This window comes from Rhagoletis pomonella, unplaced genomic scaffold (genome assembly GCF_013731165.1).
Source record: "Rhagoletis pomonella isolate Grant_MI unplaced genomic scaffold, Rhpom_1.0 Rhpom_scaffold_00009, whole genome shotgun sequence".
Lineage (NCBI taxonomy): Eukaryota > Metazoa > Arthropoda > Insecta > Diptera > Tephritidae > Rhagoletis > Rhagoletis pomonella.
This window is the reverse complement of record NW_023458563.1, coordinates 39078441-39083733: the sequence shown is the minus strand read 5'-3', so window position 1 is coordinate 39083733 and position 5293 is coordinate 39078441.

Here is a 5293-nt window from a genome sequence, read left to right as displayed (position 1 = left end):
GTGGTTTCGCAACCAAATACACGCTTCTTAGCTTATTAGGATACCACCAACTCCTAAATTAGGGGTTGAAATAAGGGGTGAATGGCTAATACCCAGAAAATTCACTCAAAAATATTCTTAAGTGTTTTCGTAGGAGGCGAAAACAATTTAAAAAATTATTTCTGCAAGGTGTATTTTATTATTATTTTTAAGCTTTTCCTTAATCTATATTAAATTTACTACAATTAAAAAAAATTGTATCGGTATCGTGATTTTCCTTTGAGATACAGCAAAAAGAAAAGCGAAAAGACATCGATTTCCAGAATTTTCTGGTTTTCAGCATCTTAGCCGTTATTTTAACCTCCAAATGAAGGGGTGATGATATCCCAATAAATCAATCCTTGCAGGAGTAATTATAGGAATCGTTTTCGCCACCTATGAAAACACTTTATAAGGTTTTTCAGTGAATTTACTGGGTTTAGCCATTCACCCCTTATTTCAACCCTGAATTTAGGGGTTGATGGTATTCTAATAAGCTTTTCCTTAATGTACATTTATTTTACTACTATTTAAAACAAAAGATTTACCGATGTCGTGATTCGCCTCTGAGATACAGCAAAAAGAAAATCGGAAGGTCATCAATTTTTTTAACATGGTCAACTTCGCCCCTCATTTCAACCCCTCAAGTAAATTGTGTTGACGTTCGCTTTAGTTTTCCTTTAACCGACATAACTTGAACTTTATTCACACAAAAAATTATTGCGCTAGCTCTTTTCCTTCTCGTTATATTCGATTTTAAACAAAAAATGTGATTTAGCCAATAGTGGTCCGTAAGGCGACAAACTTGAATAACTTAAAACTTGACAAAATTTTAAATTATTTTCGATTGACGCTGCACCAGTTGAGAAGACTTTCAGTTATATTTATTTTTTTATTGTGGTTCAATAATTCCTTTTTGAGAACTGCATCGAGGCTGCAAATGTCGGATGTATCCTCCTGACTTTTACCTTCACAATCTTTTCCAAAAATTTCTACATTCTCATTCTTTTGGTTGTTCAGAATTTGTAACGCCATTAACGGTTTTCGATTTTAGTTTTTGGATTTCGTTTTTAATCCTTTCTTCTGGTACTGTTTTGAAAAATTTCTGCTTATAGCGAGGTTTCAAATAGCTCTATATGGTAAATGAATTGTTATTTTCTAGGAATGAAATTTTCTGTTTTGAAAGTCGTGGCTGCCAGCCGAATTAGTTTAAAATTTTGTTATATTTTTAAAAAGGCACCCGTTTTTTATAATAATTTGAATTATTGGAATCACGGAAAATGAAGGTCTCAGATCTGCTTAGTTCCCGGGTGACTTATTGAAAATATTCACCTGTAATGAATAGCTTGTAATTCGTTTTTTAATTAGCTGAGTTCGACTTTTCCTAGTTGCAGGCAGTCACAATTAATTACTAACCGCTAGCGATTCATCCAGTTTTTTCAACAGACCTTTGGCAAATAATATTCGATAGTTACATAATTCTTACCTAATTACAGGCTGTCTTTTAACGCGCAAATAGTCCATTCTCTTTTTAGTTAGACGTTGAACATTTCCGCTGGAAATGCCTATTTGATTTTAAATTAAAAAAGAAGGGGGACGTAGGGGGGCAGTTTTAACGCAGCATCTCCACAGCCAAAAAATACTGGCTACAATTTGTCATTTTGATTGCCAGATATACATTTTATCAGTGCACTTGCACAATATTCGCATTCGCAAAAGTTCCGCATTGATTATTGCGAAAGCGAATGCGAATGTTAAAATTAATGCTGAAGCTCCGCGGTGGCGAATGCGAATGCGAATATTCGCAACAACCCTGGTCTGTACCGTCAAGTGGTTTCAAGTTTCTTGCTTTGCTTTACACATTTTCGTTGTTTCCCATTTAAAGAACCAAAAACTGGAATTCAACAAAATTTAAGCGTGTAAAAGCAAATAGAAAACGCAAAAGAGAATGAACCAGAATTACTTAAAAGTACTTGAATCATGAAATTAGGGTGTAATTAAATTAAAAAAAACTAGTTTCAATATCGTTTTGGAACCATACTTCATATGGTGTTAGTGATTCTGCGGCGATGGGTGAAACTATTGATATAAGCCAGGGTTAATCAGATTTTGGAGATTCTTGTATTTGCGTTTGATACTTTGAATAGATAAAAAATCATGTATAAATCGGGGTACGGTTCGGCTATTTGTACAATGATTTGGGTTCTTGTAGCCCACACTTGAAATATAGACTTTTCCGTAAATTTTGGAGTGAGTTCCATGCAAAAATACCGTGGCGGAGCCGGAGTTGGATTGATGAAAGTTGTTTGTAATACATACAGTTTTCTTTACGTTTAAAAGTGATTTGTTTTTCTATGATTGGGAATTTTAGGTTTTTATATTATCGGTTTGAAATATTTTAAAAATCAAAGAGAAAGGACAAAGTTACTGAAAATCGCTATATAACAACTAGCTCATTCTTCAGGAACTAAATGAAAGGAAAAAGTTTATATAATAGCTTCGTCAATACATTTTATAATTATCCGATACTATCGAAAGTATCGGTAATTTCAATGCAAACTATCGAAAACAACGAATGGGATGACCACAAATATAAATATGCAGTCTGCATGGCTTTTTACAATGTATGCTTTGTGGCGAGTCCAAATTCAATTTGCTAAACACCTTGCTTTTGGTCTAGATGAAATTGCAAACATTGTTAATACATGCATTTTTTCAACATCCGTCATGCGCTAAAAATCGTACTTACCTAAAGGGCTACATGTCAAAAATTATTTCTACGTGTTCCTAATTAATTAATCATTGTATATTTATTGATTCCTGCAAAATTGGACCATTTGATATTAATATTAACACATTTTCCTGCATTGCTTACATATTTTTCTATGCGTTTTGGAATTTCTCTCTCGCAATTGCACCAAGATAACGTCACGCAAAAATTATGCTCAAAAATCCTCTCTAATGGGCGCAATCTTGTATTCTATCATTCTTGCATCAGGGATGATAAGTTGGTTTTTTTAATTGTGTACCAAATGCCCAAAAATAGTACTAAATCAGCCGGAAAAGTACCAGCATTTAAAAGACTATGCATACATATGTGTGTACATATATGTATGTTTTTAAATAATTAGGTAGTTTTCTCTATTGGTACGTTCGTTTAAAATCTCCAGTAAAACATGTCCAGCAACAAAATTTCCGTGAAATGTCAACTGTTATCTTACAATAGGAAAATATCCAGTATAGTTTGCAGCAAATTTCAAGCTATCCGAACAGCTGTTCGAATTTTCGTTTAGATTCAAAAGTGTAAACAGATAAAACTCTCCATCAATCAGAAATTCAACCGGATCACTGTAGCGTTTTCCAAGCAGAGGTAACCGCATTACATGAGGCTTCGGATTGGTTGCTCTCTAGTGTAACCAATTTTATGTAGGTGAATAGCTATTTCGATAGCCAAGCAGCTCTTGGATCCTTTTTGGTTCGTTCGAAAACGGTGAGTACTGGCTGGACTTCCTTATCGACCGCATCGGATAACTATGCTATTTAGCTCATTTGGGTTCCAGGTCATAGCGAAATCGCGGGTACCTGCATAGTCGATTAGTTGGCAATACAGGGAACCGTTGAGAAATTGCTCAAGGTCTTGGTGCTCTCCTGACCTAATGCGGTCTACTTCTGGACAGATTAGCGTTTAGCAGCTCAGCGTGCGCTGGGCAAAGACCTTGGAATGCAAGGTGGCTACGTCCTTCTGGTCACGTGTAGACCAGGGGCGGTCATTGCGTTATAGGTAAGCATGCAGTAAGGCTGAATATCATTGATGACCCTTACTGCACCAGTTGCATGGTGAATGGTGGGATGGAATTATCTCAACACCTACATTTAACGCAATCGAAGTTTCACAAAAAACATTTTGCAAACAATTTAGTATTTTCTACGGTTTATATTATTATAGCAACTGTTCGTTGATTTTAGCAAGTCTTTCGTTTTTAAGAAACACCACGTATTTATTTGTATGAGGTAGAAAATGATGATCATATTTTCATCCACAAATATTCAAATTTCCAAGAATACACAATGGTATTGCGAGAGAATTTGGCGCAGCGCCGTATTTTGACAAAATTTTATCAAAAATGTCGATGTAGTACAAATGTACTTTTGGGATTCAAAATGTCTCAAGAAAGTACAATTGTACCATCAATTTCATCACTGTCTTGTATATTGACAGATCTCTCTCAGCTCTCTATACCGGCAAATCTGCGATGCCGTCATATTCACGTTACTCCTCCGAATTTCACATCAATCAGCGCAATCTTGTATTCTATCGATCTTGAGCTGACATGTATGTCCGAATGAAGAATGATAGAATACAAGATTGCGCCTATCAGAGAGGATTTTTGAGAATAACTTTTGTGTGACGTCACACTGGTGCAATTGCGAGAGAGAAATGCCAAAACGTGAGCAAGAATGGAAGAAGAAGAAAAAATGTTGCAAGGAAAACGTAAACAAGTTGCACAAGTGTGACGTCATACAAGCAACGATTCTGTCAAATTCACTGAGAGAGGAATAGCGGTACCGTGATTGGCGCAACCTCACGATTGAGAGAATACAAAGGTTGCGCCGATCTCGGACCGCTATTCCTCTCTTAACGAATTTGACAGAATCGTTGTTTGCATGACGTCACACTGGTGCAACTTGTTTACGTTTTTCCTTGCAAAATTTTTTCTTCTTCTTCCATTCTTGCTCACGTTTTGGCATTTCTCTCTCGCAATTGCACCAGTGTGACGTCACACAAAAGTTATTCTCAAAAATCCTCTCTGATCGGCGCAATCTTGTATTCTATCATTCTTGGCTCAACCTCTATTTCTCTCAATCGTGGGTCCGAATTACATTCGAGAGCGACTGAAAATTAACGACAAGGGGGTAGGTTTACAATGCAAAGAAAATCATATAAGTTATCCTCTGATATTTATATTTCTATTTTATAAGATTGAGCGGCGGCAACACTTGGCCGGGTAACTCTAGTGATATTCTAAAAAAAATTCTTTGAACTTGATTGTATTCTCGTTGTGTCGATACCATTGCAATTTTTCCCCGAATGCCTCCTAGATTTATGTACGAGTAGAGATAGCCGATTCTATTATTCATTGTTATATTTAGTTGTTTTTTTTTTGTGATAAAATAATATTTTCGATAACTACATTTTTATATTTAAGAATTGCGAGCCTGCCAACTACTGGAATCTTCGCGCACTCCCAAATTTCGATAAGTTTTTAATGAACTC